The sequence below is a fragment of the Ovis aries genome, chromosome 23, assembly GCF_016772045.2.
Source record: "Ovis aries strain OAR_USU_Benz2616 breed Rambouillet chromosome 23, ARS-UI_Ramb_v3.0, whole genome shotgun sequence".
Lineage (NCBI taxonomy): Eukaryota > Metazoa > Chordata > Mammalia > Artiodactyla > Bovidae > Ovis > Ovis aries.
This window is the reverse complement of record NC_056076.1, coordinates 53324399-53350031: the sequence shown is the minus strand read 5'-3', so window position 1 is coordinate 53350031 and position 25633 is coordinate 53324399. Positions and strand designations below refer to the sequence as shown.

Below are 25633 nucleotides of genomic sequence, written 5' to 3'. Positions count from 1 at the left end.
AACCTGATTGAGTATTTTCTGTTGGAAAAGAAAAAAAAAAAAAAAGATATGACTCTGTCCTGATCAGTATAGTTTCTCTCAATGAAACACATTCTAATGCTCATGAAAGTCATTTGAATAACTGCTGAGTTTCTACTAAATGACATTTCAGTCTAATATAAACAGTGGCTACCTTTTATTTTAGGGTCTAGAATTTGCCTAATAAATTCTGCTTAATATATAACAGCAAGTATAAATTTGCCCCTATAGTCTAAAATACAAATTTTATAAAGGCGTATCTCAAATCAGCAGTATACCTCATATACCTGAGGTTTTAGGTCATTTTTAGTATTGGAACCAAGACCTTAGCATAGAAGGCATTGAAGCTATTACAATGTTTGCCTCAGTTCTCTTCTATAATGAATGATGATATTCAAGTTCAAATGATACCAGTGACATACTGTATATTTTTTGGGGGAAAAAAATGATTTAGACCATACCTTCAAAAACGTAATCTAGTTAATAAAACTCAAAAGTTATTTTACTATCAGAGAAATAGGGCATATCTTCTTATTAGCAAAGAAAGAATGCAAACCATCCAGGAAGCTAGCAATTTATAAATGCTAAAGCCCTTCCAACGCACACTTTCTCATCCATTTTGGCCTAGCATCTAATTCCTTCATCTTTATATTCAGTCACCATTTTTCTTAAACCAAGGCTGAAAAGTCTGCAGTTAGAATCATTTATCACTAGAGGGTGATCTTAAGTTTTTGGTAACTCATATGAGAAGAGATAAAGAGACAGAAGTAAGAATCATCTTATTAAGAAAGGAAATACTAATATTTGTGCAAGTCCTACTAAGCTCTAGACTTGTGCTAAGAAGTTTATTCCAATAGCAGAGTAGGGAAGAATTTGGGACTAGCAATAGCAGAGTAGGGAAGAATTTGGGACTTACCAACCGAATCTGAATTCAGGTCCTGAAAAGCCTAACTGTGCTTTCTACCTGTATAATTCCTTACTCAACTAACCTAATTTCTCTTGCCTGTTTCCTCATCTATAAAATAGAAATAATAATTTGTGAGGACTAATAAGATGATGTATTTAAAGTTGCTGATTTCCTGTAATTCTTTCAAAGAGAGCTAGCTGTTAAGATTTAACAGACTTTTGGACTCTGCGGGAGAAGGTGAGGGTGGGATGATTTGAGAGAATAGCATTGAAACATGTATATTACCATATGTGAAACAGATCTCCAGTCCAGGTTCGATGCATAAGACAGGGCACTTAGGGCTGGTGCACTGGGATGACCCTGAGGAATGGGATGGGGAGGGAGGTGGGAAGGAGGTTCAGGATGAGGGAACACGTGTACACCTGTGGCTGATTCTTATTGATGTATGGCGAAAGCCACTACAATATTGTAATTACTCTCCAATTAAATAAATTGAAAAAAAGATTAAATTGTCAAAACAAGCCTGCTAAGTATTCTATCTCCAGTTCATATACGAGAATGCTAAAGGGAAGAGAAATGAAGTAACTTACCCAAATTCATACATTTCAGAAGGGCAGACAGAGTAAGAATTTTTACCAAGACCTATCAAACTCCACTGAACACATTAATGTTGTTTTCATCGGCATGTTGATTTAACCCATCCAACTTAAATGAGCTTTTTGAAGAAGCAGTGTAAAAAAACATGTAACCTAGTTCAAGACTATAAGTCATTTGAGGGTATAAACTACTTTTTGTATTACAGTTTCTTATAGTCAAATTATGTTTGAATTTAAGGAGGAAAACAATGAATTTTGGCATTGATTTAAACTACTTTTATTACAGTGTTATTTAAATTTATACAAACATAAAACTTGGCATAACTTTTATAAACTTGTAGTTCTAAGACTATTCTATAAAACCAAAACATGTTTAAGTTAAATAGCAAAGTACTATACAAATAATATGATTTAAATTAAGATCATCAATTTAATGAGATTGGAGGTCAGTGGGCTAAAACAAAACAGTCACATAAATTTTGTACTGATTGTGTCACACAAGTCGTTTTGAGTTTGTCTTACACGATCCTTTTTTACCATCAGTTTTTTTTCTGGTTGAACAACTGGCAAACCTTCATTCTTCCAAAGAATGTGATAATCCCAGCTGGTCTTCGTTGGATCCGAAGAAATCATTTGTGCAGTAAATCTCCCTCTATGTTTTTCCTTTGGCCTCTGCCTAGAAACACAGTGTTCCTACAGCCAACTTGGTCGTAAACCTAAATACAAAGGCAGGCACTAAAAACCGTGTCAGAGTGATGCTATAAATATAAAAGTATTCTCTAGCTACTGCAACATGTGTAATTCACGTTAATATCGTCGATGATCACACAAGTGAAAGTGCAGAGTTTAAAGAGGAGCCTTCATGCAGCACTGGTGAACACTGGGAACGCATCTATGGAACTCCCACTGTGAATGCCATTTTCCGAATTGTGTTTACAGTCCCTTCAAGTATGTTCACGATGTTCCAATTAAACCCGAATGTAGTTTCATTGCCATGGAAAGATGTTCCTCTGAGCACATTCCATGACCTCCTAGCTCTTCCTTCCCTATATTTGAACGATTAACACTTTATATGGAAATATTTGATTTTTTTGGTTAAAATTTTTACTTTGATTTTCTTGATGCTATATGGTGAAATCCAATTAGTTTTTGAATTTTAAATTTTAGTTCTTTAAAAATTATAGTTGATTTACAGTGTTGTGCTAGTTTTAGGTATACTACAAAGAGATTCCGACACACACACATATATTCTTTTTCAGATTCTTCTCCATTATAGGTTACAAGATACTGAATATAGTTCCCTATGTTGCTGTGCAGTGGGTCCTTGTTTATTTTATATATAGTAATTTATATCTGCTAATGCCAAACTCCAAATGTATCCCTCCCCCCCCCCTTTCCACTTTGGCAGCCTTAGGTTTGTTTTCTATGTCTGTATATCTGTTTCTGGTTTATAAATATGTTTCTTATGTCATTTTTCAGATTCCACATATAGATAAGATTCTCTGGTATTTGGCTTCATTTAGTATGATAATCTCTAGGTCCATTCATGCTGCAAATGCCACCATTTCTTTCCTTTTTATGGCTGAGTAGTTACATAGATACTCTGCATCTTCTTCATCCCTTGTCGATAGACAGTTAGGTTGCTTCCGTGGCCTGGCCCTTGTGAACAGAGCTTCAGTGGACACTGGAGTGCGTGTATCTTTTGGAAGTCGTGTTTTCTCGGCATCTATGCCCAGGAGTGGGACTGCTGGATCATATGGCAACTCAATATTTAAAAAATTTTAAGAAACCTCCATACTGTTCCCCATGGTGGCTGCACCAAGTTACATTTCTAGCCACAGTGTAGGTTTCCGTTTTCCCCACACCCTCTCCAGCATCTGATTTTTAGTCTTTACGGCCCTGGTGGCTCAGATGGTAAACAATCTGCCCGCAATGCAGGAGACCTGGGCTCGATCCCTGGGTTGGGAAGATGCCCTGGAGAAGGGAATGCCAACCCACTCCAGTATTCTTGCCTGGAAAATTCCATGAGAAGAGCCTGGCTGACTGAAGTCCATGGGGTTGCAAAGAGTTGGAGATGACTGAGCGACACACACACACACACACACACACACAGACACACACACACACACACACACACAGCCATTCTGACTGGTTTGAGGTGATATCCACTGTGGTTTTAATCTGCATTTCTCTGATAATTAGTGATGCTGCACATCTTTTCTGTGTGCCTGTTGGCCATCTGTGTGTCTTTTTGGAGAAATGTCTGTTTAGGTCTCCTGCCCACTTTATGATCAGGTTGTTTGGGGTTCTCTGATGTTGAGCTGTATGAACTGTTTGCATATTTTGGAGATGAATCTTTTCTTGGTCACATCATTTGTAAATATTTTCTTCTGTAAGTTGTCTTTTCATTTTATTTCTGGTTTTCCTTGCTGTGCAAAAACTTACAAGTTTCATTAGGTCCTATTTGTTTACATTTGCTTTTATTTCTTTTGGGAGATTGACCTAAGAAAATATTGCTACAATTTATATAAATTTATATAAGAGAATGTTTTGCCTATATTCTCATCTAGGAGTTTTTTTGGGGTCATCTCTTATATTTAAGTCTTGAAGCTATTTTGAGTTTTTTTGGTATCGTGTGAGGGTGTGTCCCAGTAACTTCGTTGATTTACATGCAGCTGTCCAACGTTCCCAGCACCACTTGCTGAAGAAACTGGCTTTTTCCCACTGCATCTTGGTTCCTTCGTCAAAGGCTAATTGATCAAAAGTGTGAGGGCTTATTTACAGGCTCTCTCTTCTGTTCCAGTGATCCGTTTGTTTCTGTGCCAAGGCCATGCTATTTTGATTACCGTAACTTTGTAGTGTTGTCTGCAGTCGGTGAGGATTTTGTCTCCTGCTTTGTTCTTTTCCCTTAGGATCCCTTTGCAATTCTGGCCTTTAATGATTCCATATAGATTTTAGTATTATATGTTCTAGTTTTGTGAAAGAAAAGTCATGGGTAATTTGATAGAGATCACATTAAATCTGTAGACTCTATTGGGTAGCATGGCCATTTTAATAATGTTAGTTTTTCCAACTCAAGAGCATGGAATAGTTTTTCCATTCCTTTAAATAACCTTCCATTTCTTTTATGAATATTTTATGGTTCTCAGTGTATAAGTCTTTTACATCCTTGGTCAGGTTTATTCCTAAATATTTTATTTCTCTGATGCAATTTTAAAAGGTATTTAAAAAAAATTCTCTTTCTGCTATTTCACTGTTAGTGTAAAGAAATGCAACTGATTTATGTATGCTAATCTTGAATCCTGCTACCTTGCTAAACTTATTACTTGTTTTTGTGTGGAGTTTTTAGGGTTTACTACATATAATATCATGTCATCTGCATATAATTACAATTTTACTTCTTCCCTTACAATTTGGGTAGATTTAGTTCTTGTATGGTTTCTGTAGCTAGAACTTCAAATACTACATTGAATACAAGTGGTAAGTGGGCATTCTTGTCTTGTTCCATGTTTTAGTGAGAAAGCGTTCAGGTTTTTACCATTAAGTATTACGTTAGCTGTGGGTTTGTTATAAATAGCTTTCATTACGTCGAGATATATCTCTTCCATTCCCACGTTGGTGAGAGTTTTTATCATGAATGGATGCTGCATTTTATCAAATGCTTTTTTCTGCATCTACTGAGCTGATCACGTGGTTTTCCTCTTTCTTTGGTTTGTGACTGACGTATCTGATTTTCATATGTTTGACTGCCTTGTGATCCTAGCACGAATCCAGCATGACTGTGATGTGTGGTTCATTTTATGTGTTGTTGAAATCAGTTTGGTAATATTTTATTAGGATTTTTGCATCTATATTGATCAAAGATACTGGCCTGCAATTTTATTTTTTGGTAGTTTCTTTGTCTGGTTTTGGTATCAGGATGATGGTAGCTGCATAGAATGATTTTGGGAATGTCCCTTTTTCTTCAGACCCTTGGAAGAGTTTGAGAGAGACCAGTGTAAGTTCTTTTTTAAATGTTTATTTAGCAGAATTCCCCAGTGAAACCATCTAGGCCTGGGCTTCTGTTTACATGGAGTTTTTAAAATTATAGGTTGTTTCACTTCTAGTGATCAGTCTGTTCAAATTATCTATTTCTTCTTGATTCAGTTTTAGTGGGCTGTATGTTTCTAGAAATGTTACTGTCTCTTCTAGGTTGTCCAGTTTGGTGGTGCAGAATTGTTTATAGTATCCCCTAATGATTAATTTTTATTTATATGGTATAACTTTTTATGTCTCCCTTTTCATTTCTTATTTCGTTTATTTGGTCTTCTCTTGTTTATTTTTGATAAGCGTGGCCAAAGGTTAATTTTGTTTATTCTTTCAACAAAACCAGCTTTTGGTTTCATTAACTTTTCTGTTTTTAAATCTCAAGTTCCTCTATGATATTTATTATTTCCTTCCATCTGTCGACTTTAGGTTTTGTGGTGGTTCTAATTCTGTGAGGTGGTAGGTCAGGGCTGTTTTTTGAGGAAGCTCTATTTGCTATAAACTTTACTCTTAAGACTGAATTTGCTATATCCCATAGATTTTTGTATGGTTGTGTTTTTCTTGTCATTTGTCTTGAGGTATTTGTAAAATTTTCTCTTTGATTTCATCCTTGGCTCATTGGTTTCTTAGTGCATGTTGTTGGTCTCCATATATTCTTGTTTCTCATTTCTAATTTCATGCCACAGTGGTCAGAGAAGATGCTTGAAATAATATCCGTCCTCTTAAAATCTGTTGAGACTTGTTTTGTGTCCTATGTGGTCTATCCTAGAGAATATTCCATGGGTGTTTGAGAAGAATGTGTTTTCTTTTATGGAGGGATTTCCTGTTCTAAGGGCTTCCCTCATAGCTCAGTTGGTAAAGAATCTGCCTGCAATGCAGGAGACCCTGGTTTGATTCCTGTGTCAGGAAGATCCGCTGGAGAAGGGATAGGCTACCCACTCTAGTATTCTTGGGCCTTCCTTGTGGCTGAGCTGGTAAAAAATCTGCCTGCAGTGCGGGAGACCTGGGTTCGATCCCTAGGTTGGGAAGATCCCCTGGAGAAGGGAAAGGCTACCCACTCCAGTATTCTGGCCTGGAGAATTCCATAGACTATATAGTCCATGGGGTCACAAGAGTCGGACACGGCTGAGTGACTTTCACTCTCTTACTGTTTTAAAATTACCAGTTATGCATAACTGTTTTGTTGTATAGGATCTCTGTTGCTTTACAGATGTTCTTCCTGGAATCCTATCCATTGATGTCAGTGGGGCATTAGAGTCTTCTACTTTTATTGTATTCCCATCAGTTTCTCCTTTGTTTTACATATTTAGGTGCTCCTATACTGGATGCTGAAGCTGAAACTCCAGTACTTTGGCCACCTCATGCGAAGAGTTGACTCACTGGAAAAGACTGTGATGCTGGGAGGGATTGGGGGCAGGAGGAGAAGGGGACAACGGAGGATGAGATGGCTGGATGGCATCACTGACTCGATGGACGTGAGTCTGAATGAACTCCGGGAGTTGGTGATGGACAGGGAGGCCTGGTGTGCTGCGATTCATGGGGTCGCAAAGAGTCGGACATGACTAAGCAACTGAAGTGACTGACTAAACTGATACTGGGTGCATATATTGATCCTTTTAACAGTATATAATGTCCTTCTTTACCTTTATGGGCTTTGTTTTTAAGGTCCATTTTGTCCTATTTGAGTCTTCCTACTCCTGGTTTCTTGTCATTTCTATTTGAATGAAATGTCTTTTTCCCTCCCCTCACTTTCCATATAGGTATGTCCTTCACCTTCAAGGTGGGCCTCTTGTAGGCAGCATATTGTAGGTTCTTGTTTTATTGTCCAATCTTCCCTTCTGTATCTTTTGACTGTGGCATTTAAAGTAATTATTTATGGGAATGTATTTGTTGCCACTTTAAATCTTATTTACCAAGATTTTTATTTTCTTTTCTTTGTTCCTTTTTCTTTTGGATTTTCCTTTTGTGGTTTGCTTGTCTTCTTTTGTATTATTGCTTGAGTTCTTTTTGGTTCTTGTGAACCTACTTTATGTTTTTGATTTGTGGTTACCCTGGATTTCAAGTGGGTTTCCCTGGTGGATCAGATGGTAAAGCATCTGTCTGCAATGCAGGAGACCCATGTTCGATCCCTGGGTTGGGAAGATCCCCTGGAGAAGGAAATGGCAACCCACTCCAGTATTCCTGCCTGGAGGATTCCATGGACAGAGGAGCCATTTCAAGCATGTTAACCCATTATTATATCTACTTGCTTTAAACTGGTAGTAATGTAAGTTCAAATGCATTCTAAAAATAACATTTTCTTACTCCCCTCACCAACATCTTGTAATTTTGATTTCCTATTTTACATCTTTATGCATATCCTTTTGCTGTTCATTGTAGTTAAAACCAGGCTTTCCACATGGTGTTAGTGGTAAAGAACCTGCCTGCCAGTGAAGGAGACATAAGAGATGCAGTTTCGATCCTTGGGTGAGGAATATCCCATGGCAAGCCACTTCAGTATTCTTGCCTGGAGAATCCCCATGGACAGAGGGGCCTGGAAGGCTATAGTCCATAGGGTTGCACAAAGTCGGACATGATAGAAATGAATTAGCATGCACACACATAGTTAAAATCACTTTCACAATTTTTTTTGAAAAATTTCTTTTAAAATATACGTACTGGCTTCATTTAAGTGTCTACAATCCTTTATGCTTACTTTTCCTATTGCGATCTTCCCCTTCCTTATAGACTCTTGCTTTTTTTCTATTTAGAGAATACCTTTCACTATTTTAGAATAGGCTCGGTATTGATGTATTCTTTGGTTTTTGCTCGTCTGAGAAATTTTCTCTCTCTCCTTCCTTTTATTCTAAATGCTAATCTTGCTGGGTAAGTATTTTAGGTTGCAGGTTTTTCCCATTCAGGACTTTGAGTATATCTAGCCACTTTTTTCTGGCCTATAAACTTGGTATGGATAAATCAGATGATATATTTATAGGGGGGAGTTCACCTGCAATTTGTTTTTCTCTTGCTGCCTTTAGGATTCTTGCTTTAACTTTTTCCATTTCAATTAGATGTCTTAGTGTGGGTCTCTCTTCAAGCTCATCTTATTTTGAACCCTCTGTTCTTTCTGTAACTGGGCATCTTTTTTCCTTAAGGTTTGGGAAATCTTCAGCCATAATTTCTTTAAATACATTTTGATCTCCTTTCCTCCTGCAGTCCCTACTTAAGCATAGATTGGCACCCTTTGTATTGTCCCATAGATCTCATGTGTTAATGTCATTGTTTTTTATTTGTCTTTCTGTCTGCTACTGTGATTGTACAATTTGTTATTCTGTCCTCAAAATCACTTATTCATTCTTCTGCATTATTGAATTTGCTATTTTTTGCCTGTGACTTGGTTTTCACGTCAGTAATTGACTTGTCTAATTTTGAATGGCTCATTATCATTTCTAGATCCTTGTTACAGTGATCAGCATTTCTATTGATAGTCCTTCTTAATTCCTTCAGTATTTTTATTACCTCCTTTTTGAACTCAGAGTCTGGTAGACTGGAGAGGTCTATTTCATATTTTAAAATAGGGGATTTGTCTTGTGTGTGTGTGTGTTTTTTTTTTTAATTGGCATGGATCCTTTGCTTTTTCATTTTATATTTCTCTGACTCTATTGATTTAGGATAAACAGTTTTCTACTGTGGTTTTGAAGGGCTGTTTTTATGTGGGAGTGCCCTTGTATAGCCTGAGTCCAATATTTTTGGCTCCAGAGGGCTGTTTTTGGTATGGATGCTTGCCATTTCTTTCCTTAGGTTGTGCTGGCCCTTGATAAAGCGTGTGTTGCTGTGACCAGAGCCTTCAGCGGATGTGGGGTGAGGCCTTCCCTTTGCTCTGTGGTTGTCACAGCCCTTTCAGTGGCAGGGTCTGCTCCCCAGTTGTTGGAATAGAAGCTCACAGGCCCAGTTTCAACCAGTGGTATCAGTAGGTAGGACTAGAGCACTCCACTGGGAAGCCACCCTCGGATCAACCTCCGCCTGGGGAGCAACAGTAAGTAATCAGCTCAGATGTCCCCCCAAGCGCTATGCTCACAGAGCTGCCAGTGCGAGTTGCTGGCGTAGTGCACCAGCTCCCCCTGTGGAATCACCTTAGATTTCTGCCCTGTACTCATTCACTTGATGGCAACCTGCCTGTGCTTGCGTGTTCCCAGAGCTTGTAGCAGCGGAGTAGCACCCACTGTGAGCACACTGAAGTGAGGCTGCTATGATGGGTTCACAACCCTCCCACTGGGCACGTGTTGACAATGTGGCTCTTACAGAGGATGCAGCCTCCATCCTATGTGCATTCCCAGCTGTGGCCTAGACCACACTCCAGGACCTTCAGGCTGTCTCTCTGCAGCCAAACCAAGTCCTTTCCCTGGGTCCGGCTACTCAAATCTGAGTTTCAGAACCCAGGCACTGGGCACCCAGCAGACATGTGCCTGGGGCTGCGAAGTCAGTGAGGTGGCAAGGACCTTTTGTGCTGCTCGCTCTCTATCCTGCCTACTGCCCTTCCCTCTGATCCTCCCAATCTGTCCCAGCTGACTTCCCAGCCAGAGGAGGAGATTTCCAGCATGAGGGGATGTTTCTCATTTCATAACTCCCTGCCAGGTATGGGGTCCCATTTCAACTCTTGTTTTTTCCCCACTTCATCCTATCCAGTTACATGGTCATCTCTTTCTTGTAGCCCTGGTTGTATGAGATCTTCTGCCAACATCTAGTAAGTATCCTGTTAGAATTGTTCCAATATAGATGTATTTCTGAAGGATTTGTAGGAAGAGGTGAGCTCTACATCCTAGTCTCCCATATTGATCTCTGCCTAAATTTCAGTTTTTAAGTAATTTGTCTTTTTTTTTGGAAAAGTTTACATTTTAACCCCTAATACATGCGACATATATTCATGAATTAACACAAATTAATACACTTTAGCACAGAGATATATACAAAGAGAGTAACACACGAAAGAAGTAAATAGTATGGGCTTAGCCTATTTTGCAGAAAATTGAATCAGGCCTGGCCCTGTTGTATACTGGGAAATATATTTAAGAATAAAAATTATTTAACTACTTTTTTGGTAGTTTTACACAGAGAAATTATAGTTTTCACTATTAAAATACCTTATAATGGAGTATTTTCTGCCTGGGATCCTAATGATTTGGGCAGGTCTACAATGTATTATAGTGTAGCTGAAGCATTTATATTATTATAATAAGATGCAGACATGCCTAGCTCAAACCCATTAGTAAGAAGATAATTATAATAATTGATTATCTCTAGTGTCCAGGCAACAGTTTTAAACCTGCTGAGTGTTGAATAACAGGCAAGACACTGTGCATTTTACAGAAGGAATCAAAGAGATTGCCTAGTGTTTAAACCTCATATGACACTCTTTTCTCAAGCAATATTCACAGATGCAAAGAAGTTTAGAACGCTGGAACCTCGGCGGCTCTTGGAGTTCAACTAGTGCCCTTCCCATTATTTTGCTGAAGACAAAACTGAGGTCCCTGAAGATCAAGAGGTCAAGGTAGAATTTAATTTCAATAACATTCCAGTACAAGAGAAGAATTTAAAGGGTCTCTAGAGTTCAGTATTAGCACTTTATCTGTCATATTATATGGCCAATTTTTTTTTTCTTTTTCCTGAATGGGGAATTAAAGAGTATGAGAGAAATTTTCCAGGAGAGATTTATCAACAGCCAATAAGGCAACTTTGGTCTTGAGTGCCCTTTAGTAAAGGGGAACAAACGTTTTAAAGCAAAGATTTCCACGAATAGATTTCCATGGATAGCGGACACACTTGCTTTTCGATGTGCATTAACTCTGTCCCTGGGCTGTATACATTTGTATTGGGGTAGATTCAGTTTTTTATATTCTGAATCTCAAAGTTTTTAGCTTGGAAACTTTTCTTCTCTTATTCCCTCACTGTGTATTCCTGGCTCTGCCTGCATCTTTATTCTTCTGAAGAACTATAAGACATGCCTTTATCACTTCATGCTTGAGACCTTACCTGTGGCTCTTCCGAAGGCTACATTCTGAATCTATTTTCTATACCACTCAAACCAAGAAAACATCTTCCTATAAAACAAGCAGTCTTGTGGCACAGACTATGTTCCAGTGTGGGAGTAGTGGCACCTGGCACTTGGATTAGTAAGTGATGTCTGAGAGCTCAGTCCAATCTGAAGAGGACTCTAGGAACCATCTTGCAGCCTCTCCCCTGCTGATGGACTGCGGTTGTTGCTCGGTGATTTATCCTAAGTCTATTCATCCTTATTTCCTTCTGTATTTTCAACATAGTCATTTAAACCTTCCTGGATTTCAACTGCAGATGGGCTTTGCCACACTTCCTCTGTTGCTATCTGGGTTTCTGTACACTGTGCTTATACGCCAGTTTAAAAGCCAACTATATTCTTGCAGTCCTGCCTGATCCCCCATTTTTCAGTACTCCTTCTATATGATGAGTTATTTTAAGTCATGATAGCCTTTGCCTTGCCTGATGGTGTTCTGACACACTGGAAGACAATCATACCCTCCCAGAGAACTAGAGAAAACAGTAGCAATTAGAAAAAGCATTTACTTCAGGGTATTAAACTCCTGTTCTTCGATGTCAAGAAATGATAGGATTTTTGACAGATTTTCCTATTGTACATCTAGGGAGAAGACTTTGCTTCATACTTACTTATTTATTCACTTTGGAGAACTGCAATTATGCTGATAATTAGTTTAACATAAATTTAATAACATTTCTCTTAATTTCAGTGAAGTTTTTCTGAGTCTTATCAGAGTAATATATCAAAGGAAAAGAAAATGGGCCAGAAGCCAAGAGGTCAAATAGAAAGACCCTGAGCTCACCTCCTCTCATGAGCACACCAAAGTCACAACTATCTGCAGAACAACCACTGATGAGAAAGAACTTACCAGAAAAGATTTTTTTAGAACTGGATATAAAGAAAGAACCACAATGAGACAGGTAGGAGGGGTAGAGTCATGATATAATCAAATCCCATACCCTTGGCAGGCAACCCTCAAACTGGAGAACAGTGCTGCAGAGTTCTCCCACAACAGTGAGAATTCTGAGCCCCTGGTTGGTCTCCCCAGCCTGGAAGTCCTGTATCAGGAAGATGAGCGCCCAAAGCATGTGACTTTGAAGGCCAGGAAGGCTTAATTTCAGAAGCACCACAGGGCCAGGGGAAAGAGAGACTTCACTCTTACTGGGCACATGCAGAATCTGACACACACCAGAACCCAGGGCAAAGCAGTGGCTTTCATAGGAACCTGGGCCAGACCTAACTACTGGTCTTGGAAAGTCTGAGGAGGTGGCTGCCACTCACCCTGGATATGTAGATACTGCTGACAGCCACACTTGGGAAAAGTCTATGATGTGAACACTGCTCCTGGCATCTTGGCTCATTGGCCCCAAGACTTAGCCCCACCCAAAAGCAGAAGATGCCAGTGCTGAGACATCCCATGCCAAACAAGTAACTGGCTGGGGACACAGCCCCACTCACCAGCAGACAGAATGTCTAAAATCTTCCTGAGCCCTTAGCCATCTCTCGACAAGCCCTAGACATGACTGTGCACAACAGAGGGCCAAGACCCAGCTCTGCTCTCCGTGGGCAGGTACCAGGTCTGCCCTCCAGAAGGCCTGCACTAGCTTCTAGACATGCTCCATCAGACCTACCCTGAAAACTATGATCCTGTGGATCGAGGCCAATGCAAGCTGAAAAAAATCCCCAAGCGTGGAAAAAGAAAGAGTCACTCAAGTCCAGGAAGCACAAAGTCCCACATAGCAACTTTGGTGTGTAACTCAGAGGAACACACCAAGACATACTACTTTAAATGACAAAAGGAGACTATTAAAAGCAGCAAATGAAAAGCAAAAGCCTGCAACCAAGAGTTCAGTACCACTAAGTCAACTTTACAACAAATTTTAAAGGAACTTCTCTAGGTGAAAAAAGAAAAGCCCACAACTAGAAATAAGAAAATTATGAAAAGGAAAAGCTCACTGGTAAAAGATAAACATACAGTAAAGATAGGAAATCATCCACGTACAAAGTTACTAGGAAGATTAAAAGACAAAGATAGCATCTATATCCACAATAAGAGGTTAAGGGATACAGAAAACAATTTGAAGTAAAAGATGATATCAAAAATTAATTATCTGGGAAGGAGAATACCTAAGCAGGGTGTTTTAAAATACATTTGAAATGAAGGGATCAAGCAACTATACGTATACACTGTTGTTGTTGTTTAGTCAGTAAGTCGTGTCTGACTCTGCGACCCCATGGACTATAGCCTGCCAGGCTCCTCTGCCTATGGGATTCTCCAGGCAAGAATACTGGAGCGGGTTGCCATGTCTTTCTCCAGGGGATCTTCCCAACCCAGGGGTCAAACCCACATCTCTTGTATTGTAGGCAGATTCTTTACTGTTGAGCCACCAGGGAAGACCACACACATAATATACACATATATACATATACACATTGTTGTTCAGTAGCTAAATCATGTACCACTCTTTGTGATCCCATGGACATATATATGTATATATGTATGTATATATATGCATACATATATATGTATGTATATACTTATATATATATACACACATAGACTGCTACACAAAAACCTCATAGTAACCACAAACCAAAAATTTAGAACTACATGCAAAATGGAATCCAAACACAATGCTAAAGATAGTCATATAATCGAGGGCAAAATAAGAAAGGTAATAAAAAAAGACCTACAAAAACAAATCTGAAATAACAAAATGGCAATAAGAACGTACATATTGATAGTTACCTTAAATGGTCTGAATGTTCCAACCAAAAGACACAGACTGGCTGAATGGATAGGAAAACAAGACCCATATATATGCTGCCTACAAGACACTCACTTCAGATCCAGAGACATATTCATACTGGGGGGATGGAAAAAGGTATTCCACACAAATGGAAATCAGAAGAAAAAGTAGCAATATTTATATCAGATAAAATAGATTTTAAAGACTGCTACAAGAGACAAAAATATACACTACATAATAATCAAGGGATTGGTATAAGAAGGTGATATAACAATTACAAATATATGTATACCCAATACTGGAGCACCAAAATATATGAGGCAAATATTAATAGACGGAAGAAGATTAATAGTAACAAGAATAGTAGGAGACTTTAATATCATATCAATGGGCAGATTGATCATCCACACAGAAAATCAATATGGGAACACAGTTGAACATATTAAACCAAATGGGCTTAACTAATATTTATAGAGCATTCTATACAGAAGCTGAAGAATACACATTATTCAGGATAAATCACATGCCAGGATACAAAACAAACCTCAGTAAATTTAACAAAGTTGAATTGTTCTATCAAATGTCTTTTACAAGTATAATAAGACTAGAGATCAACTACAAGGAAAAATGCCAAAAATACAAACACATGGAGGCTAAAATAATATGCTCCTAGAAAACCCATGGACCACTGAAGAAATCAGAGGAAATGAAAATGACTAGAGAGAAATGAAAACAACAACCCACACCCTATGAAGTGCAGCAAACGTAGTTCTAAGAGGGAAGTTTATGCTGATACAAGAATACCTCAGGAAACAAGTCTCAGATAAAGAACCTCACCTTACACCTAAAAGAACTAGGTGAAGAAGAACAAACAAAATCCAAAGTTAGTAGAGGGAAACGTCATAAAAATCAGAGCAGAAATAAATAAAATAGGCTTTAAAATACAGTAGGAAAAAAAATCAGTGAAAATAATGAGTTGGTTCTTTGAAAGAATAAACTTGATAAGCTAGACATATCAAGAGAAAATGGAGATGACCCAGGTCAATAAAATTGGAAATGAAAAAGAAGTTGCAACTGACACCACAGAAGTACAAAGGTCTTAAGAGACTAGTACAAACAACTAAATGCCAATAAAATGAACAAATTCTTAGGTACAATCTCACAAGAGTGAATGAGAAAGAAATAGAAAACATGAACAGAGCAAATATAAGAACTAAAATCCAAGTAGTAATTTAAAACTCCCGATAAACTGAAGTCCAGGACCAGATGGCTTCACAGGTGAACTCTACCAAATGTTTAGATAAAAGTTACCACATCCTTCTGAAACGATTTCAAAAATTTACAGAGGAAGCAATACTTCTGAACTTTTTCTGTAAGACTAGCGTCACTATGATACCAAAACCAGGAACTGTATAAACAAAGAGAAAGTTATAGACCAGTATCACTGACGAACACAGATGCAAAAATCCTCAATAAAATATGAGAATTGAACGATATATTGTGCTGGCCAAAAAGTTCATTTGGGCTTTTCCTTTTCTACCAAAAGACTCATATACTATGATCAAAGTGGGACTTATCTCAGGATTGCAATGATTTTTCAATACCTGTAAATCAGTGTGATACACTGCATTAACAAATTGAAGAATAAAAATCATATGATCATCTCAGCAGATGTAGAAAAAACTTTTGCAAAAAGTTCAACATCCATTTATAATAAACTCTCCATAAAAAAGGGCACAGAGGGAACACCTCACCATAATAAAGATTATATATGGTAAACACATAGCTAAAATCATACTCAGTATTGAAACACTGAAAGTATTTCCTCTGTGATCAAAAACAACAAGGATGCCCACTTTTGCCATTTGTATTCAATGTAGTTCTGGAAGTCCAAGCAGAGCAATCAGAGAACACAAAGAAATAAAAGGAACCCAAGTTGCAAACCAAGATGTAAAACCATCACTGTTTGGAGATGACATGGTACTACTGTACACAGACACTCCTAAAGATATCACCAAAAAACTGCTAGAACTCATCCATGAATTCAGTAAACCTGAAGGATACAAAATTAGTGTGCAAACAAACATCTGTTGCATTTCTATACACCAACAATGAAGTCTCAGAAATAGAAATAAAAGAAACAGCGACAATTAATATTGCATTTAAAAGCGTAAAATACCGAGGAGTAAATCTACCTCAGAACGCTAAAAGCCTGTGCTCTGAAAACTGTAAGACTTTGATGAAAAAGAAATGGAAAACAACACAATCAAAGATATATTGTTTTCTTGGATTAGAAGAATCAAAACTATTAAATGACCATTTTACCTAAAGCAGTCTACAGATTCAATACAATCCCTATCAAATTACCAACAGTATTTTTCACAAAAATGGAACAAGTAATTTTAAAATTTGTATGGAAACACAAAAGACTCTGAACGGCCAGAACAATTTTGAGAAAGAAGAACAGTGCTGGAGGAATTATATTTTTGACTTCAGACTATACTAAAAAGCCACAGTCATCAAAACAGTATGGTACTGGCATGCATGCACACACACACACATACAGACACAGACACATAGATCAATGGAACAGGACAGAGAGCCTGGAAACAAAGTCACTCATTTATGGTCAATTAATCTACAACAAAATAGAATATACAATGGAGAAAATACAGTCTCTTCAATAAGTGGTTTTAGAACAGGACAGCTACATGTAAAAGAATGAAATTAGACATTCTCTAACACCACATACAAAAATAGACTGGATTAAATACCTAAATGTACAACTGTATACCAGAAAGCCCCTAGAGGAAAACATAAGCAGAACACTCTTTGACCTAAATCCACATTTTTTATCTCCTAAATCAAATGATCTAAAATAAAATGATATAAAAGCAAAAATTAACAAATGGGACCTAATCAAACTTACAAGCTTTTGCACAGCAAAGGACACCATCCACAAAATGAAAAGGCAATGTACCAAATGAGAGAAAATATTTGTAAGTGATATGACCAATAATAGATCAATATCCAACATATATGAACAGTTCATAAAACTCAATAGCATAAAAGCAACTTGATTAAAAAATGGTCAGTAAAACTGAATAGACATTTTTTCCAAAAAGGATATGCAGATGGCCACAACCACATGAAAAGTGGTTTGACATTGCTAATAATCAGAGAAATGCAGTTAAAACCACAATAAAATGACACCTCAAACTTGTCAGTATGGCTATCATCAAAAATAATACATGTAACAAATGTTGGTGAGGGCATGGAGAAGGAACTCATGTACTTTGTTGGTGGGCATGTAGGGCAGTGCAGCCACTGTGGAAAACACTATGAAAGGTTCCTCAAAAAACTAAAAATTGAACCACTGTATAACCCACAAATTCCATTACATTTCTGGGTATATATATCAGAAAAAAAGACTAATTCAAAAAGATGTGTACACCCCAGTGTTCATAGTGGCATTATTTACAAGTGCCAAGGAATTCATCCACAGATGAATGGATGAAGATACACAGACACACATTACTACTCAGCTATAAACAAGAATAAAATTTGCAGCTACATGGATAAACTTGGAGGGCAATATGCTAAGCGAAATAAGTCGTAGACAAATACTGTTTGACATCACCTATATAATATAAAAATGTCACCACACTAGAGAGTGCAACAGAAAAGCAGCAGACCCAGATACAAAGAGCACAGTGGTGGTTACCGGTGGGGGGAGGTGGGGAGGGGCAGTATAGGGGTGGAGCTATGGGAGCTACCATCCACTGGGTATAAGACAGGCTCAAGGATGTATTTTATAATATAGGGAATATTGCCAATATTCTAAAATAACTGTAAATGGAAAGTAATCTTTAAATATCATATAACAATTTTATAAATTTTTTAAAAAATAATAAAGAAAAATCAAAGAACTCTCTTCATGGCTCCCAGATGCTAATTTCATATAATTTTAGCCTGGCAGTCAAGATGCTCTGTGATCACTCCCCAAAATGAAGAATGCTTTTGAGAATGCAATAAAGAAAACCCACGTTTGTTTCAGAGCTGGTGGTGAGCAAAGCTGAGGAGGGAGAACAGAACAAAAGGTTTCTGATTTCCTGTATTATTTCTCCCCTGTGATAGTAAAATGTGTGTTAACCACAAAAGGATTCCAAGCACAGAAAGAGTGCTCAAGTACACAGCCAAACACCGATGGAGGATCCCAGCCTGGGGCTTAGGAGAACCATTCTTTGTAGTTTTGTGACTTTTACCCCATAGCCTAATTTCTTTGGTCTTGATCATTTTAATTTCTACAAAGGTTAAACAATTTCATCTTTCAGCTATTAGCTGTAAAAATTATATGAGAAAAAAGAATATAGCTATTCTGTGAAGTGAAAGTGTTAGTCACTCAGTCATGTCTGACTCTCTGCGACCCCATGGGCTTAGCCCACCAGGCTCCTCTATTCATGGAATTCTCCAGGCAGGAATATAGGAGTGGGTAGCCATTCCCTCTCCAGGGCATCTTCCTCACCCAGGGATCGAACCTAGGTCTCCTGTGTTGCAGGCAGATTCTTTACTGTCTGAACCACCAGGGAAGGTATTCTACGTATTACTTAACTTTACTAGATATTATAAGTATTCTACCCATATACTTCATTTTTCGGGATGTTTTAGCTGTTCAGATTTAGGAAGTGTAGCTAATTCTCTGGTAAAAATGAATCTAAAGAAATATCTAGCAAGTGAATCCTTAACTCATGAGTTATGATAATTGGATTTTAAATTGGTTCTCTCTATAAAAAAATGTTCTATCATTTTCTCTTAAAGTTATTAATGAAAAACCGTAACAATAATTATGGTTGTTTTGCTTTTTTAATTTCAGACTAACATCAGACAGTTCAACCTAAAATAAGCACTATCAAATTACTATGTGTTTAAATGATCCGTGATTAATTGAAAAATTAAAATTTATAGATACTTAGTGTGCAATAGCTGTAGATTTCCCCTTCCCCAGGGTGCCTGTTGGAGAAGTGTTTCAGGCGACCCTTAGGTGAAACACATGATGCTGATATGATAAATAAATGAACTGACACTGATACACAGCTAATTAAGTGAGCACGGCTTTGGTTTTAATACTGCTCTCCCCAGGGCGACCCAGTGAGTTGGGGGAAATACAGAGGATGCTGGTGTTTTGAGATGGGCCTGCGCATCAGGTGGAGATGAGCCGCCTCAGCAGGAATTCACTGTTTTAAGTTTTATTTTCACAGTGCAGTTATTAAACATTTCATTTGCTCATTAGGTACATAATGTATGACTGCCAGGTACAGACTCCTGTTAGCACCTCCCTGCAGAGGGCTCTCCTGGGTAACATAGTTCCTGGTGAGAAATATTAGATTAAGCTGCAGCAGGAATGAATTGTACAGACTCAGCTGGGTCAAGTCAGAGGCCGATGTGTAGCATGATTCTGATTTCAATATTAATTTTTACATCCTTATTTACATTCTCCTATTTCCTGTCTCATTTTCCACTCCTTCACCCTTAAGAGTAAGGTTAAAATGGGTAGCTTTGCGGAGGCCTGAGTTCTCTCTACTTTGCCTCACCTCTTCTGTGATATGAGACACACAAAGGAGCTTCTCTTGGTCTAGTTTCCACACGAACCATAATGTTATTCTAACATGTGCTTATTAAAAAGTAACTGCCCTGTGCACAGGTTGTTTGGGGGAATATAAAAGCATCACAGAGACATACACACTTCTCACATGCAAGGAGTTTTTGAGGTTATAAAAGAAATACGACATACGTAAATTGAACACTTTGTGTAATACTCCCTACCTTTTCATGTTCACAAAATATTGAAAAGAGAGTAACTATATTTACCTAGATGCAATAGCATCAGGCATTCTTCAGAAGGGGTAAAATTTCAAATGTGAAATTTTGGCATCAACCTTAAACATTTGGTTTACTATGTGCATTACATTTAAAGGAGGATAAGGAGATCCAACCAGTCCATTCTGAAGGAGATCAACCCTGGGATTTCTTTGGAAGGAATGATGCTAAAGCTGAAACTCCAGTACTTTGGCCACCTCATGCGAAGAGTTGACTCATTGGAAAAGACTTTGATGCTGGGAGGGATTGGGGGCAGGAGGAGAAGGGGACAATGGAGGATGAGATGGCTGGATGGCATCACTGACTCAATGGACATGAGTCTGAGTGAACTCTGGGAGTTGGTGATGGACAGGGAGGCCTGGCGTGCTGCGATTCATGGGGTCACAAAGAGTCAGACATGACTGAGCGACTGAACTGAACTGAACTGAAACATTTAAGTACCGCTTCTGGGAATAGAAGCTTTGTGTTGTTCTAACCTACCTGTTCCTCCTAGAAGATAAATGAAACATTGACGTGTGTTAATGAGGGCTTCTGCCAACCTGACTACCGTTCTTTACTCCTTCCCATTAAGAAGTAAGGGGAACTACTCTAGGGACAAGCAAGCTGACTTTCATTGGGGCGCCACTCTGTGAAATGTGGGAAGGTACAATTAATGAACTAATGGTCACTATTCAAGTTTTTAGACCTGTCTATGCTGGGACACAGGCAGTCCCCACCCTTTCTGGCACCAGGGACTGGTTTCATGGAAAATAATTTTTCCACAGCCTGGGGTGGGGAGGGGATGGTTTGGGGATGACTCACAGACATTAGGACTTCCCTGGTAGCTCAGACAGCAAAGAATCTGCCTACAATGCAGGAGACCTGGGTTTGATCCCTGTGTCGAGAAGATCCTCTGGAGAAGGCAATGGCAACCCACTCCAGTACTCTTGCCTGGGGAATCCCATGGATGGAGGAGCCTGGTAAGCTACAGTCCGTGGGATCGCAAAGAGTTGGACAAGACTCAGAGATTTTCTTTATTTTCTTCATGTACATTTATCATGCGCTTTATTTCTATTAATATTATTATTACATCAGCTTCACCTCAGATCATCAGATTTTAGATCCTGGAGGTTGGGGACCCCTGGCATATAGGACCCTGAACTTTCTCTCCCTGAATTTTCCAGAGACTACATTTGTTAAGCAAATAAGACACAGTCAGCCTCTAGCAGGGTATCAGCCTCTAGCAGGGTAGACAGCTGTCTCTCTGTTCTAGTTCACTGCTGGTGATCCCAATAGTCCTGCAGTCAAGGAAGAAGAAGCCTCCCAGCTACTTTCACCCACGTATTCAAGAGAGTCATGATTCTTTGGGATACTTGATTCTCATTTGGTTATCAGCATTTTTTTCCTCTTTTATTTCCATGAACTGGAACCCAAAGAGGAAAAGAACAAAACCTAGGTATTTTCTCTCCCAAAGGCACATAACTTACAAGAAAACTTTTTTTTTTTTTTGCCTAAATTGTATAATATGCTCTTTAAAATAAACCCTTCAAAACATCTTACTGCTCACGTCATGAAGATAGAAAAGTCAAAGTTCAAAGAAGATAAGGAATCAGCTCAAAGCTATTCAGCTGGCAAATGGGGTTTGACTACTATTTTTTAAAGTATGTGTTCTTTTTTAAACAACAACAACAAAAAAAAAAACAAATATAATTCTACCAAGTAGGCTTTGATGGAAAGCAAGACATTCTTAGCTTTGGAAAGGAGCGTGAGAGTGGAGGAAAATGAGAAAAAACAGCAGTGACTGTGTGGACGGTGGTAGTGGGCGACAGAAGAGAGAGCACACTGACAAGTTCTTGCTCTTCCTTCCTTCGTCCTGGCTAGACTTGTCACCATCCAAGTGGTGAACCAAGACACACAAAGCTCATAGCATCATAGAAATGAAAACGCATGTCTTAGGAAATAGTAAGTTTAGTACATGGGATGAATAGACACACAGTAGAAGGACCTTGAGTTCACTTCCTCTTGAGAACACCAAAATCACGACTAACAGCTAAACAACCATCTATAAAAAAGACGAACCTAACAAAGAAGATGGGTTTCCCTTGTGGCTCAGCTGGTAAATAATCCGCCTGCCATGCAGGAGACCTGGGTTCCATCCCTGGGTTGGGAAGATCCCTGGAGAAGGGAAAGGCTACCCACTCCAGTATTCTGGCCTGGAGAATTCCATGGACTGTATAGCCCATGGGGTTATAAAGAATCCGCATGCAGTGTGGGAGACCCATGTTTGATCCCTGGGTTGGGAAGATCCCCCTGGAGAAGGGAATGGCAACCCACTCCAGTATTCTTGCCTGGAGAATTCCATGGACAGAGGAGCCTGGCGAGCTACAGTCCATGGGGTTGCTGCAAAGAGTCAGACATGACTGAGCAACTAACACTTCACTTCAACAAAGAAGATATCCTGCATCCAAAGACATAATGAAGAAACCCAACAAAACAGTAAGAGAGGCACACTAGCAATATAATCAAATCCTACCTGGGTGGGTGAGCCACAAACCAGAGAACAATTAACAGAAACTCTCTCACAATAGTGAGAGTTCTCGGCCTCAGCACAGACCACCCCCAGCCTCCCGCCCCAGGTGGAGGTTCTGGTAATGGGAGGAGGGCCCCAGAGCATTTGACTTTGAAGGGCAGCAGGGCTTGATTGCAGCAGCTCTACCAGACTTTGGGAAAGAGAAACTCCATTCTTGGAGGGCACACACAAGGTCTCATGTTCACCAAGACCCAAGGCAAAAGCAGTGACTTTATAGGAGCCAGGGCAAGACCTACCTGCTCACCTTTGGGGGATCTCCTGGGGAGGCAGGGGTGGCTGTGGCTCTCTCTGAGGTCATAAAAGCTAGTGATGGAAATACCATGGAGTGTTTATTTACCTGAACTCCTGCTGGTAGCAGACATCTTGCTTGAGTAAGTAGTGCCAGGACCTGGCCCCACCCAAAAGGCCACAGGCTGTAGCATTGGGATACCACAATCCAAACAAGCATCAGGGTAGAAACATATCCCTATGCATCAACAGGCTACCTAAAGATTTAGTAAGCCCACACCCACCTCTAGGCATGCCCTTTGACATGGCTGCCTATCAGAGGGATAAGAACTGGCTCCACCCACCAGTGGGCAAGCACGGTCCCTCCTGCCAGGAACCCTGCACAAGCTTGCAGGTCAGAACCTACCCTGGGGCCAGCTGGTCTGTGGCCCTTGGGTGATGAGAGATGAGTGTACCACTGGGGCATACAGGACATCCACTGCAGAGGGCCACTTCTCCAAGGTTAAGAAACATAACTTACCTTCATACATACACATACAAATAGAAATTTAGATAAAATGAGATGGTAGAGAAATATATTCTAGATGAAGGAACAAGATAAAACTCCAGAAGCACTGCTGAGTGACATGGAGATAGGCAATCTACCTGATAAATAATTCAGAGTAATGATTGTAAAAATGATCCAAAGTCTTGGGGAAAGTATGAGTGCACAGAGTGGGAAGTTACAAAAAAATTTTAATAAAGAGTTAGAAAACATAAAAGGCAGCCTAATGCAGTTAAAGAATACAATAACTGAAACGAAAAATACACTGGAAAGAATCAATTATAGAATAAAGGATGCATAAAAATGGATCAATGAGCTGGAGGACAGAGTGGTGGAAATCACTGCTAAGGAACAGAAATAAAAGAATGCAAAGAAATGAGGACAGTTTAAGAAATGTCTGGGACAACATCAAAGACACCAACACTCGCATTATAGAAGTCCCAGAAGAAGAGAGAGAAAAAGGGCCTGAGAAAATATTTGAACAAATAATAGCTGAAAGCTAACATGGGAAAGAAAAACAATCAGCCAAGTCCAGGAAGTACAGAGCCCCATCTAGGATTCACCTAAGAAGTTATATGCAAATGAATCTGCAAATTAATCTGTGTGATACACCACATTAACAAATTGAGGAAGAACCATATGACCATATCAATAGATACAGAAAAAGCCTTTGATAAAATTTAATATCTGTGATAAAGACTCTCCAGAAATTGGGCATAGAGGGAACCTAATTCAACATAATAAAGGCCATATACAGCTAAGATCATAGTCAGCAGTGAAAAGCTTGAAAGCATTTTCTCTAAGATCAGAAACAACACAAGGATGTGCACTTTCGCCACCTTCATTAACGTAGTATTGGAAGTCCTAGAGGAAACAGAGGAAAAAAAAAAAAAGTAATCCAAATAGGAAAAGTAAAGAGAACAGTCATTGTTTGCAAATGACATGATACTACATATAAAAAATCCTAAAGATTCTACTAGAAAACTGCCAGAGCTCATCAGTGAATGTGGTAAACTTGCAGGATACAAAATTAATACACACAAGTCTGGTGCATTTCTAAACACTAAGAACAAAAGATGAGAAAGAGAAATTAAGGAAACAATCCCATTCACCATTGAATCAAAAAGACTACAATAGCTAGCAATCCTGCCTGAGGAGGCAAAAAGCTATACTTACAAAACTATGAGACATTAATCAAGGAAATTAAAGATGACAAAATCAGATGCTAAGATATACCATTTTTCTGGAGTAGAGGAATTGATTTTGTTAAAAGAACCAGAAAACGCAAGGCCATCTACAGTCATTGCTGCTGCTGCTGCTAAGTCGCTTCAGTCATGTCTGACCCTGTGCGACCCCATAGATGGCAGCCCACCAGGCTCCGCTGTCCCTGGGATTCTCCAGGCAAGAACACTGGAGTGGGTTGCCATTTCCTTCTCCAATGCATCAAAGTGAAAAGTGAAAGTGAAGTCACTCAGTCGTGTCCGACTCTTTGCGACCCCATGGACTGCAGCCTACCAAGCTCCTCCATCCATGGGATTTTCCAGGCAAGAGTTCTGGAGTGGGGTGCCATCGCCTTCTCCAACAGAGTCAATGCAATCCTTATCAAATTATCAATGGAATTTTTCACAGATCTAGAGCAAATAATTTTAAAATTTGTATGAAAATACAGCAGACTCTAAATAGCCAAAACAGTCTCACTAAAGATAAATAGTACTGGAGGACTTTCCCCAAAACTTCAGACTGCATTAGAAAGCTAGTCATCAAAACAGTATGATGCTGGCACAAAAACAGACACATAGGTAAGTGGAACAGTTTAGAAAGCCCAGAAATAAATTCACACACAGTCAATTTGTCTACTCAAAGGAGGCAAAAATATACAATGGAGAAAAAAAAGGCTCTTCAATAAGTGGTGCTGAGAAAACAGGACAGCTACATGTAAAAGAATGAAATGAGAACAGTCTCTAATGCCATGTCCACAAAGAAACTCAAAATGGATCAAATACCTGAATGTAAGATTATACACCATAAAACTCCTAGAGGAAAACATAGGCAGAATATTCTTAGACATA

General features: G+C 38.9%; 1 protein-coding gene across 2 annotated transcripts in view; it reads right to left on the bottom strand.

Moving 5' to 3' along the window:
• DCC (DCC netrin 1 receptor) overlaps positions 1-25633 on the bottom strand; it is a 1280644-nt gene that overhangs the window by 7323 nt on the left and 1247688 nt on the right. The gene's annotated exons all lie outside the window — the stretch shown is intronic.